The sequence below is a fragment of the Silene latifolia genome, chromosome 2, assembly GCF_048544455.1.
Source record: "Silene latifolia isolate original U9 population chromosome 2, ASM4854445v1, whole genome shotgun sequence".
Taxonomy (NCBI): Eukaryota; Viridiplantae; Streptophyta; class Magnoliopsida; order Caryophyllales; family Caryophyllaceae; genus Silene; species Silene latifolia.
In genome coordinates, this window is record NC_133527.1 from 82,896,121 (window position 1) to 82,910,484 (window position 14,364).

General features: G+C 37.2%; 1 non-coding gene across 1 annotated transcript; it reads left to right on the plus strand.

Moving 5' to 3' along the window:
- Nucleotides 1–1,170: 1,170 nt before the first annotated feature.
- Nucleotides 1,171–1,277, plus strand: LOC141645483 (small nucleolar RNA R71). The gene has a single exon (XR_012544965.1). It is a non-coding gene; the product is annotated as a small nucleolar RNA R71 (small nucleolar RNA).
- The last annotated feature ends 13,087 nt before the right edge of the window (nt 1,278–14,364 follow it).

A 14,364-nucleotide genomic window follows, 5' to 3' on the forward strand; every position in this document is an offset into this window, starting at 1 on the left:
TTTGCATAGGCCGGCACGTGATTGATTAATTCCGTGAAAGAAATCGAGGCTTCCAAATTCTTCACAATTTCCATAAATTTTCCAAGTTGGTCATCAAATTTGGGCTTGGCTTGACGACTTGGAAAAGGAAGTCTAATCACAATGGGTTCCTTCTCCTTGGCCTTGTCTTCACTTTTCTTTGAAACTTCTTCTTTTGATGGTTCTCCATCCTTGGAGTTTTGCATAACTTCTTCTTTGTCACCAGCTTCCACCACTTCATCCTCAACTTGCTTCTTCGGTGCTTCATATCTCGTACCACTCCTCAAGTGAATGGCACTAACCATTTAATGTCTCGGGGGATTACTTTAAGGTGGTAATTGCCTCTTTTGTCTTTGTGAGCTTGAAGATACTAGTTGAGTTAATTGGGTTTCCAACATTTTAGCGTGGGCTAGGATGTTGTTGATGGTGATTTCCTTTGCTTGACTATCCTTTTGCATTTGGGTGAAAAACTCTTGTTGATTCTTTTGCATTTGGAGGACCGCTTTTTGAACATCAAAACCTTGGTCATTTTATTGATTGTATGGAGTTTGATTTTGGTAACCTTGGTTTTGGTTGTAAAAGGGTCTTTGATTTTGGTTTCTCATGGGAGGTGGGGTGTATGTTGGTTGAAGGTTTTGAACATTTTGGCTTTTGTATGAGAAATTTGGGTGGAATTTGGTGTTTTCATTGTAAAAATTTGAATAAGGGGTACCACTCTTGTATGCTTGAAAAGCATTCACTTGTTCATTTGTTCCCCTACATTCACTTTGGTCATGTCCCAAAGTTCCACAATTCTCACATATCCCACTTGGGATTGATGAAGATGCCGTCATGGCATTAACATGTTGCTTTGGTGATTTTGAGGCTTCTTCAAGTCTAGCCATAGCTTTTTCGAACTTCAAATTGATGGTATCAATGTGAGCACTAAGTTGAGCACCCAATTGAGTAATAGAGTCCTCTTCATGCTTTCTTCATCTACTAGCCTTGCGAGGTCTACTATATTGTGAATTATGGACCGCCATTTCCTCAATGTTGTTCCAAGTTTGATTATCGTCAACTTCGGTGAACATACCATTTGATCCCATGTTGAGAATGTTTCTTGAGTCTTCATAAAGACCATTCCAAAATTGTTGTACCAAGAACCACTCGCTAAGTCCATGATGAGGACATGAGCGACAAATTCCCTTGAATCGCTCCCAAGCTTCATACAAGGATTCTTCATTTCTTTGCTTAAAGCCCGTAATTTGAGCTCTTAGCATATTAGTCTTTTCCGGTGGGTAGAACTTTTTGTAGAAAGCTAGAGCCAATTTCTTCCAAGAGTCAATTCCGAGAGTAGCCTTATCAAGGCCTTTCAACCATTGTTTTGCGGTGCCAATTAGAGAAAAAGGAAATAAGACCCATCGAATTTGGTCTTGAGTTACACCGGCTTGAGAAATCGCATCACAATTGTCACAAAAAGTCTCCATGTGAGAGTGAGGGTCTTCACTAGGCATCCCCCCAAATTGGCTTCTTTCGACTAATTGGATATATGCGGATTTGGCAATGAAATTTCCGGTTAAGTGTTGTGGTGTGGGAGTCCCATTGGGTAGGTTCTCCTCGGTTGGTACGGAATGTGATGAAAATTTAGGCATTGTGGGTTGATTTTGTGTTGGATTTTGTGTTGGGTTCTCCTCACCTTCTCTTGCAAAAGGGTTGATGAACTCAATAGTGTTTGGTTGAATATCTACAACCTCACCAATACCTTTCAAAGTTCCTCTAGCAAGTCTTCTATTGTTTGTCAAAGTCCTTTCAATTTCGTGATCAAAGGGTAACAAGTTACCTTGTGATCTTCTAGACATGCAAAAGATCAAACAACTTGAAAATAGTTAGAACAAACCTTGAGGAGTTTTACTTCCCCAAGGCAAAGAAAGACACAACTAATACCAATTTAAGAAAATCTAAATCAAGTTAACACCGTCCCCGGCAACGGCGCCATTTTTGGTCAGACTCTCTTGAGAGGTTTAGTTTTCGGTACTAGTCGTTAGGAGCACCTAGACCAAAACACTATTTATAACTCCACAAACAACTCAACAACCAGTAAAGAGGCAAGTAAAGGTCGGATCCCAAGGGACGGGAATTGAGATGAGATTTTCAATTGCAACAAGCGATGTCTAGGGCTGTCACAATTTGGGGTTTGAATAGAAGATCATTAAACTAAATATCAACAAAAGTAAACAAGAAAGATGATTAAAAAGGGATGTAAACAATTGATAAAAGGCACTAGGGTGTCATGGGGTCATAGGGGATTCATGGGAATTGATCATAGAAACATATTCTCAAACTATAAGCAAGCAATTATTGTTGTGATGGATCGAGTTGGTTTATATCTTACAATCCTAGGAAAGTTTGTGTCCCGGAGCCGAATCGATTAGATTGTACAACACCTAAAAGTTGACTTAATCTTCCCTACTCAACTATATACATGGTCTAATGAGACTCGAGTTAGTTTAAGTCTTACAAGTCTCATTGAAAAGATAGGTGATGGGTAAAAAATACAAGGATTCATAGGCTCGCATTTCATCAAACATAACATGTGCATAAGTTGAGATCACAACAAGCAAGCAAATAAACTATGAAAACATATTAATTTAAGCATGAATCACCCCCCAATGTTGGTTTCCCCTAATTACCCATTAACCCTAGCTAAGGAAACTACTCACTCATTATCATGTTGAACATGGTAGCAAGGTTGTCAATCATACCAACAAAGTAAAACATGATGAATAAATGAAGATAATTAACAATAATTAAAAAGGGATTAAGAGAATTATACCTACTAATGATTCCAATAATAAAGCAAAGAATAATAGAAGTACTTGATGATTGATTGGAAGGTTGTCAATCTCCCAATAATAACCCAAATAATCTTCAATTACCCAAAATGAAAGATGAACAAAAGAGAGATTAAGGAAATGAGATTTGTTTTAAAACTTGATTAAATGTTGATTACAAGATTAAAGAGAGATTAGATTGATATAAACTACACTAGAGATTGCTAAGAAGAACATGATAATCTAATTAGACTAATGGGGTATTTATAGTGGGGATTAGGTACACAAATTAGGGTTTACTAAGAGCTTAAATGACGATTAAGTCCTTGAGGAATCACTCCTCTCAGAAAAATATGCGAGTCTCCTTTTTGCTAGTCTTTCCCGAGGTATGCACATCTTTCATAAAACATGTAGAAGACGAAATAGCTGTCACACAATCCGAGCGTCCAGAGCACGGGACGAGCGGATTGTCTTCCTATTGGACGAGCGGATTTGTGGGGTGGACGGGCGGATTGTGGTGGTTTTGGACGAGCGGCCTTCTGGGGAAGACGCTCGGATTGCTTGTCTTGGACGAGCGGATTGTGGGCAATCCGTTCGGATTGTAGATCAGCTTCTTCCTTTCTTCTTTTCTTCCTTTCTCTTCATAAAATTCTTGAGGATTTCCTTAGGAATGCAAGGATCTTTTATCATCATTGCCCATCTACTACAATATGTAGAAATAAAGGCCTTCTAGTCTTGTCTTCTCTTTGATGCTAGGTCATTGAATTCAATCAATTTAGCTCCATTTTGTCATGAAAATGCAAGGTTTGTACTCCTTTCCTACCAAGGGATCAAAACCTCAAAGAATATGCAAAACAAAGGACTAAAGACAATAAATGACCCAAATATGCACTAAAAAGCATTGGAACAAGGCTAATTCGGGGACTAAATATGCTCAAATTATGGTCACATCGCAGAGACAAAAGGTCAAAACAATGGAAGAAATTAAGAAGACACTTTCAGACACCAAGAGTGAGCTTAAAGAAACAACAAGGCATAGGGCTTCCTTGTTTTAAGAGGTTATGGCGTATCATTCCAAGGTTCAAGAATTATAAAAATGTGCACAATTGCTTGAAGAAGATTTTTAGAATGCTGAAGCGCATGTCAAGTTTCTGATTGGAGAAAAAATGTATTGCAAGACAACTAGAAGAAAATAAGAAGAACAAATACACTGAAGCTGATCTAGACAGGCAATTTCTCCTTGGTGTAACAGCTTTAAGGAAATCATATGCCAAAATCCACCCGTTGAATAAGGTAAATTGGCCTAGAGTTATGAAAGCAATTGAAGAGATGGAAGGTTACATGAAGCGTCTTAAGGTGGAGTTGCTTGAGGGGGAAAGTAGCGTCTATGCTTCCAGGAACAAACTTTCTAGGAGGGGCTGAAAAAATTGATATATTTTTAACTGTACAACATCATGTTGTTACTGTAACAACATGTTGTTATAGTTTATTTTAAAGTTAAATACTGTTTGTTTTGCGGAGTATTTAGTTTTTTTAGTAGTTGTTGACTTGACATTTTGTCTAAGAAGATAATTTTCATGAATGAACGTATCCTAATTTAATAATTGTGCAATTTATTCTGTTTTGAATATTATACTATAGTAACACTCTTTCTGCAACAATGTGACACTAAATACAAACCAATCATTTGGTAACATGGAATCATTAATGATGCTTTGAAAACGGGTCGGAAAAGATCGTTCATGATCAAATATATAGTAATACAGTAACTCTAAAACATGCATGGGATTAAAAGATGGAAAGACGTTTCTAAAACGGGACGAAAAAGGGTTTAGAGTTGGATTAGGCGTCACGGTTTCGCGGAGCCGCCTAATCCAACCTTAAATTTTTTTCCTTAGTCATTGGTCGTTCGTAGTGGAAAAACCCAAGACTAAAACCTAGGGAGGGACGGGTGATACCGTGTCGTGGATGGGTTCGCGGAGCCACCTAATCCAACCCTAAACCCTTTTCCGTCCCATTTTAGAAGCGTCTTTCCCCTCTTTTAATGTCATTCATGTTTTAGAGTCATAGTGTTACGATATGTTTGATTATGAACTACCATTGACTAAGGTAAAGGGTTTAGGGTTGGATTAGGAAGTTGCCCTTTTCCATCCCGGTTGAATGAGTGACATCTTGGAGACGAAGGGTGACACGAGGATAGAAGATATGACCAAGTTTCCTTTAGTAAATATAAAGTGGGAATGGCAGTGTCGGGCTCCTACATATGAAGAGTCAGCCTCTTTCGTTATGATGGTTATATCCAACTTTGAGGGACGTCCGTCTAAGTCTTGGTACCACAACAAATTAAATTGGCGGGCATGTTGTGCTCAAATCGCTGCATCTTTGCTCTTAGCAGACATCAATAAAATAAGGACTGAATTACTGGACGCTGTGGAAATCTTCATCAAATCCAAGAAAACTCTTTGGCCTGAAATATATGCAAGGAGAGAATACCTTAGAATGGCTAAAGGAAAGGGACCAGAAGACGTTGTGACAGATGGCGAAGAACTGGTTCAGGAGAAACCGAAAAAATCAACACTGAACTGCCTGTCCTTCTTTGTAAAATCAAAAACAAGTAATGTTAACTTAGGTCTACTATAAAACAATGTTACTGTAACAGTGTCATAGTGTGTGAAAAAATGGAGTTGCATTTTCGAATATTCCAATTATTATGTAATGTTCAACAATTATGTTAATCTGTGACTAATTAGAAGTGAATTTTCTTAATTACCTAACATCTTACATTGTCAAATTCAGTTTTGTTTTAAAACACCGCTATTGGACAATAATTTAAACGACAAATCGTTAAAAAGTAACTGTAACACTGTGAATAATAATCATTAATAAGTAACTGCTCTTAATCAAGGGAAACAGGCAACGTGGGTTACATCAATTTTTAAACTTAATTTTTACTTCTCAAATAAGTTTTTAACTTTATGAATTCCAAAAAATAAAGCAGCAGGTTTTTTTATAGCAGTTAATTAATTCTAAAAACTCTTTTTAACCATTTGAATTTAAAACTGAAACTGCTATTGGACGTTATTTGAAACCATAAATCATTAATGATGTTACTGTAACAATGTGACGGTTAAAGAATGTGACGCTTCGAATTCTCCACTCTTCGCAGCAGTTATTACTACTCTTAATCATGGGGGACATATAATCATGGGGAACATGCAGCATGGGTTACATTAATTTAAACTTATTTTTAACTTTCTCAATTCCAAATTAAATTAAAAGTTTATTATATAGCAATTATTTAAAAAATGTAACTACTTCTTAATCTCACTTATTTATAAATACACTCATTTCCATTCAACATATGCACTTCTCTTTTTTTTTTTGTTAAAAAAACTAAGACAACACACAACAACTTTCCCTTAATTACAACAGTTTTTTGTTTTAAATTTTTTGTTGTTTTGCAATCTTAAATCCACTAAAAAATTATCGAATCTTTAATATTAAAAATGGTGATGTATTTCGATTTTAATATCTTAATACCTTGCTTTCTGTTTTCATCGTACCTACGTTAATCGAATTTTATTATTAAGAGTAACACCGTTACAATTTATGTTTTTTTATTAATATATTTTGTTTTCGCTGGTATAGAGACAAAAGGTCAAAACAATGGAAGAAATTAAGAAGACACTTTCAGACACAAAGACTGAGCTTAAAGAAACAACAAGGCATAGAGATTCCTTGTTTGAAGAGGTTATGGCGTATCATTCCAAGGTTCAAGAATTAGAGAAACGTGAACTATTGCTTGAAGAAGATTTGCATAATGCTGAAGCGTATGTCAAGTTTCTTATTGGAGAAAAAAATGTATTGCAAGACAACTAGAAGAAAATAAGGAGAACAAATACACTGAAGCTGATCTAGACACGCAATTTCTCCTTGGTGTAACAGCTTTAAGCGAATCATATGCCAAAATTCACCCGTTGAATAAGTTAAATTGGCCTATAGTTGTGAAAGCAATTGAAGAAATGGATTGTTACAGGAAGCGTCTTAAGGTGGAGTTGCTTGAGGGTGAAAGTAGCGTCCATGCTGAAAGATCATAGATCTTAAATAGACTCTCTAATTAAAAAACAAGTTATCTCATAAAATGTTGTTTTAGTGATCTATGTAACATGCATGCTAATATAAAAGCATAAAAATAAAGATTAAGGAAAAACAATTTCCTTACATTGATTTTGATGGTAATAAGGGCACAATCAAGATCTCCTATCTTGATTGTTCTTGAGCTTAAAACAAAGGATGATCCTCCTTACCAAATCTTCAAAAAGAAGATCTCCTAACAATGTGCACCCAAGAACAAATACCCAATATCCTACAAATATTAACTAGATATTTGATAAGATATACCCTTGATAATATGTGTAATATTATTAACAATCTTAGTAATTATATTTGATTACTAACTTCTTAGTAAAAATGGTTTTTATTATTTCTAAAGAGAGAGAGAGAGAGAGAGAGAGAGAGAGAGAGAGAGAGAGAGAGAGAGAGAGAGAGAGAGATATGATTTTCACATGCATAATGTTCAAAGTATGAGAAAATGAACAAAATGAATAGAGTGAAGGAGGAGGGGAGGCCGGCTCCTATAGAGCTAGGTGGAGTGTTCTTTTTGCCTTTTTTTTTTTTTTTTTTTATGTCCAATAGAACATAGTTTAGAAAAAAACAAAAGTTGTTTTGGGAAAAAAAATGTGTAAGTGGAATGATTGTGTTTAAAGCAACACACAATCCCATTTACATGATTTCCATGACCCATTTACGGGTCGAAATCGGTTCTTATATTTGTCGCATAAATACGTGTAATTTTACTTTAAACTTCGTTTTATGTTTAAATGCTTCCCGATTGATTTTGTCCAAAACACTCCGTAAATATACGTATACCGCTACACGTATTATTTAAATACTAATATTAATCACATTAATCAATTAGTACAATTTTAGTGAATTAACAATTAATTTACTAAAACCCGTCTCAATAAATTTATTATTCAATTATCGCATAATTAAATAATAACAGCCGCGCCTCGAGTTCGCAACTCGAAATCTCTCTAAAAATAATCGACTAACCTTTTAGTCAATAAATCAAGGGACTAAATAAATTGTATCTCATACAATTAATTAGTTATCAATTGGGGTTCGTTCCTTTAGGTGTGACTGAAAGGGGTCAGTTGATCACTGTCGTCCCACGACAATAACGTCGAACTCTAGTCAGCCAACCGTTATCGATTTACGTTAATCAACTGACGAGGATCAAATAATAAATATCCTGTTGATATTTCTTTAATGAGTTTTAATATGCAAATGCACTATTCTTGAGGACACTAACTCCAACAATCTCCCACTTGTCTAACACAAGGTGCGTGCTACCAATTCTCTTGTCCGTTTTAATCTCCCACTCAATACAAGGTGTCTTTCAGGTCGCACTTGCACATGAACATATCGCGAGTGTCTTTTTCGATCGGGAGTGTGACTACAAGACCGGAAAAATCTCCCACATATTACTTACGAGCGTGGCCACGCATTTATAGTCACAACTTTTCGAGTGGCCTTGAGATATATTTACCCAACGTGGGTGGACAATTCATGTATGCCCTATCTATCTTTGCCCAATGCAGATCATTATGACTCAGAAGATGTCCTTTGGCCTCCTTTCATTGTACTACCTAAGACAAAAACCAAAGTCATTCAGAAACTGCACTGACTTGGATAATATTCTCTAGTCAAAAGAATCGACTCATAGGAACATCTTAGAGATCCCTGCCACGACCAGGCGTCAATAATAGAACTAAGGAACTCTCTAAATGGTCACTGTCCAGCAAAGTGTCACACACTCTGCCTATGTAATCGACTAGTCATCACGTATGACCTCATGGTTTTGAACAACCATCAATCGACTTACAATCTAGTCACTCTGAGACGTCACCTCATTAAGTGACTAGGGACAAAATATAATGTTTATCTTATTCGCTTGAATAGTGTTCAACATTGTCTCCACAACATATTCAGATAAACAAGGTATTAATAATTTAGTCACACTAAATAAGAGATTCATAAAAGAATGCTTAAACAATGAATGCGATTATCGTATATATAAAAAGAGATACACTATCCAATTATTACATATCCATAATATAAAGAAAATCTGGTACTCGTCTCAATCCCATTGTGATGACATAACCATCATGCTTAGCCATTGATAAAGGCTTGGTTAAAGGATCAGCAATATTATCGTCTGTCCCAACCTTACAAATGTCTATTTCCTTCCTTTCCACAAAATCTCTAATTACATGGTATTTCCATTCAATGTGTCTAGATTTGTTACTAGACTTCGACTCTTTGGCTTGAAAAATAGCTCCACTGTTATCACAATATAGAGTAATCGGATCTTTGGCGGAATGGACTACTCGTAGTCCCTCCATGAATTGCCTAATCCAAACAGCTCCCTTTGCAGCCTTAGACGCTGCAAGGTACTCAGCCTCTATTGTAGAATCCGCGGTAACACTTTGCTTGAAGCTCTTCCAGCAAATAGCTCCTCCATTTAGCATAAACACATAGCCGGATTGGGGTTTCATATCATCTCGATCGGTTTGGAAACTTACGTCCGTGTAACCTCTTACACGCAACTCAGTTTCTCCTTCAAACATTAAGAACGAATCGTTAGTCCTTCTCATGTAATTAAGGATGTTTTTTAGGGCTATCCAGTGACTCTCACCAGGCTTGGCTTGATAACGACTTGTCATGCTCAAGGCATACGCAACGTCGGCATGAGTGAAAATCATAGCATACATGATAGAACCAACAACGGAAGCATAAGGGACGGTCTTCATGTGTTCAATCTCCTTAGGGGTAGAGGGAGACTGTGACTTGCTCAAAGTAATTCCTTGGCCCATAGGAAAAAAATCTTCTCTTGGAGTCATTCATATTGAACCGGTCAAGAACATTGTCAATATAGGCTTCTTGACTCAATGCTAGTATGCTTTTGGACCTATCCCTATAGATTCGGATACCAAAGATTCGTTGCGCCTCTCCCAAGTCCTTCATCTGGAAGTGTTTCCCTATCACTCCTTAACGGAAGTGAGCGATGGAATATCATTTCCGATGAGCAATATGTCATCCACATATTGGACAAGGAATGCAACCTTACTCCCACTAAACTTGATGTATAAACACGGTTCTTCCACACTTCGAGTGAAACTGTATTGTTTAATAACATGATCAAAGTGATGATTCCAACTCCGAGATGCTTGCTTAAGACCATGGATTGACTTCTTGAGCTTACACACCTTCTTAGGGTTAGATGTATCCACAAAACCTTCAGGTTGTATCATGTACACTTACTCTTCTAGAATCATATTCAAGAAGGCGGCTTTGACATCCATTTGCCAAATCTCATAATCATGAAACGCGACAACCGCTAAGATTATCGTAATGGACCGAAGCATAGCTACTGGAGAAAAGGTTTCGTCATAGTGTAGACCATGAACTTGGGTGAAACCTTTTGCCACCAATCTAGCTTTGTAAATATCTACATGTTTATCCACGCCGAACTTAATTTTAAATATCCATTTACACTGAAGGGGTCGCACTCCCTTAGGTAAATCCACCAAGTCCCATACTTGGTTCTCGTACATGGAATCCATTTCGGACCGCATGGCTTCTCGCCAAAGCGAGGAGTCGAGACTAGACATGGCCAATTTGTAGGTAGTGGGTTCATCACTTTCCAAAAGTAACAAAACACCATCCTCTTTGTTGTTACCAAGGTAGCGGTCAGGTGGATTAGAAATCCTACTTGACTTTCTAGGGACAATTACCGTTTCAGAGGAGGAGGGAACGTTATCCTCCACATTCTCCTCAACCTCATTCTCGGTTTGTGGCTCTCGAACTTCTTCAAGTTCAAATTTTTTCCCACTCTGTCTTCTAGAAATAAACTCTCTTTCTAGGAAGACAGCATCACGAGCCACAAACACTTTGTTCTCATTTTTATTGTAGAAGTAATAGCCACGTGTTTCCCTTGGATATCCTACAAATAAACATTTGTCTGATCTGGGTGCAAGCTTATTGTCAGACTTGATCTTGACATACGCTTGCAACCCCAAATGTGCATGAATGACAAATGAGGGACTTTCCCTATCCATATCTCATATGGAGTCTTATTGGCCGCTTTAGTCGGGCTTCGATTTAGTGAAAATGTTGCAGACAAGAGGGCAAAACCCCAAAACTAATCAGGAAGCTCTGTAAGACTCATCATAGACCGAACCATATCCAGTAAAGTTCGGTTTCTCCTTTCTGCTACACCATTTAATTGTGGTGTGCCATGAGGAGCCCATAATGATACTATACCACAATCTTTTAGGTGTGAATATATCAAATTCAGAATTTATGTATTCACCACCACGATCGGATCGTAGGGTTTTAATCCTTTTATCCAATTGGTTCTCTACTTCATTTTGAAACGCTTTGAACTTGTCAAAAGATTCACTCTTGTTCTTTATTAAGTAGACATATCTATATCTACTTAAGTCATCAGTAAAGTAATGAAGTAGTGAAAACCTCCTCCAGCGGTGATGGTTAATGGTCCACACACATCTGTATGTATGAGAGCCAAAACCCCACTAGCTCGTGTCCCTTTTCGTGCAAAAGGTGCACGAGTCATCTTGCCTAAAAGGCAAGACTCGCATATACCATAAGATTCGAAATCAAATGGTTTGAGCACTTTTGATGAAGCAAGTCTCTTAATGCGTCTTTCGTTTATGTGACCTAAACGACAATTCCAAAGGTAGTTTTCATTTGGATCACCTGTTTTGAGCTTTTTAGTTTCCACATGATAAACCTCATTAAATTCATTTAAAACATAAATGCCTCCAATTGAAAAGGCCTTGCCATAAACCACATCATTCAATGAAAAGTACAACTATTGTCCTTAATCATAAAACAAAAGCCTTCCGCGTCCAACGCGGAAATGGAGATGATGTTATTGGTTAAAGTCGGTACAAAATAACACTTATTTAAAAACAACTCTAAACCACTAGCTAAAGTGAGCACGTAGGTCCCCACGGAAACGGCCGCTACTCTAGCTCTATTTCCCATGCAGAGATCCACATCACCTTTTGCTAGTGCTTGCACGTCCCTTAAACCCTGCAAATGATTACAAAGGTGAGAGCCACATCCGGTATCAAGTACCCTAGTGGAAGTGCAAGCATAATTAATGTCTATCACATAGAGAGAGGAAATCATACCAATAGGCTTCACACGCCCTTCCTTGAGGTCCTCCAAGTATTTGGGGCAACTCCTCCTATAATGCCCCTTCCCATTACAAAGGAAACATTTGGCCTCGGAGAGTTTGACACTTTTTGCCTTGGGATTTCCATTCTCAATGTCTTTCCCCTATCCCTTGTCTTGTTTCTTTGACGATTTCTTGAATTGGGACTTTTCCTTCCCCTTTCCCTTTTTAACTCCAAGGGACATGTTCTTTAACTTCATCGTTAGAACACCCCCTTTTTCACTCCCACTAGCTTCCATATCCCTCTCCGCTTGGGCGAGGAGTGCATGAATTTCATGATAACTCTTATCCATGCCATTCATGTTGTAGTTTACCCTAAAGTGGGCAAACTTGGTGGGAAGTGAGTGGAGGATTCGATCCACCACAAGAGTCTTAGGAATGTTACACCCTAGACACTCTAGGATGTCGACATAATCGACCATTTTTAGCACATGGGGACCAACCTTTTGGCCCCTCTCAAGCTTTGCTTTAAAGAAGCGTGCCGCCGCATCGTATTGACGGACTTTAGGTGTTTGTGAAAACATAGTAGTCATACGAGTGAATATCTCGTACGCATTTAAAGAAATGCATGAAAGCTTGAGCTTTGGGGACATCGACCATATCAACACATTTTTGATATCATTCGGCATCCTCACATGGTCATCATAGGCGGTCCGCACGGCCGATGAAGCCCTTAGACCGGGCTCGATGGGAGGATCATCGGTCAAGTAAGTGAGCACGTTGTCGGACTACGCGGCGCTTTTGATGTTGGAATCTTTGCCTAGTGTAGTAGTCGATGGAGTTGAAGAAGTTGCCATTGCGAATAAAAATGCTACAACAAAATAAGGAAAAATTAACATTCATTGTTTTAAAATTACTTGTGAAAACATGTTTAACAAGTTTTAACATTTATATAATGATCTCCCACTAAATTATATAAATGATTTCAAGACCCGAATTTTAAACAAAAATGACCATCGCTTGGGCGAAACATCCCATAATCGTGTAAATTCAGCAAGTCAACGGTTGACTGATTCTACCTCTAGAACTCTTGGTTGACGAATTTCCTTAAATCCATCTACTAGCCCCGGAATACAAGACCGTCTTAGACCCCGTTGAGTCCAACCAACTTTGGCGCGTGATAACCGTTTACCACCCTACTTACCCGAGGTAAAAAGAAAACACCCCGCTTGGGCGAGCGTGACTCTAATGAACAAGGGATTCATAGGTGTTACTAATTGGTAAGGCTAATCACAATTTAAGTTATGTGAGAGATCTTTTCAATTTAGTCATAAATTCCCTATAAGTGAACTAAGTCGGTGAATGTAAATGACGTGAATTGACAACCGTGAAAATACAATGCATGTGAATGGCGATTTTGGCATGCGTGAAAAAAAAAAGAAAGTAAGCATATGAAAAATCCTAGTATGGCCACCTAGTTAATAAAAACTAGACTATTACATATCGGAAACCAACTCCTTGATCCCTTGCCTCTTCATAGGAACATCTTCCAAAGGGGCTTCTTCTAGCGGGATTTGGAACACCTTTCCAAAAATAGACTCCGTCTCAATGTAAATCCGTCTTTTGGAAACGCCGGTAAAAATAACTATTACAATTAAATTACATAGATATTTCTATTATACATTAATTAAAATATTAAAAAAACTATTAATTAATCATAAACCGACGATACGAGATCGTATTTAAATTAAAAAGAAAGATTATTCCCATTCATTACGAGTAATAACGATTAAAATAAACTAGGCCATACTAGGTACAACAAAATAAATACTTTAAATAAATGACAATCATACATTCAACTTAAATCAATATTTAGTTAAATCAATATTTAGTTTGATTTGGCCAAAATCGCCATATCTAACAATCGTTGGTATCCATCTTGGTTTTGCGGATTTAATCGATTTTTAACTTGTAAAAATCAATAATCAACTCTTAAATCTCATTTAAGTCCAAACTAATTGTCCAAACTGTTTTGGACCTCAAAATTAGTCCTCACTAATTTAATGATGAATATTTAGTTTGATTTGGTGATATTTTGCTAATTTAATCGGTAAAATCATAACTTTTCAGTAATAAATCCAAAATAATTGAAAATATTACCAAAAAAAGAAACAAAAATTTTGAGTATTCTGGAACACTCCAAAGAACACCAACATGTCAGAAAAAATCCCCAAACAATCGGATAAAATATGAAGAAAAAGATCGATA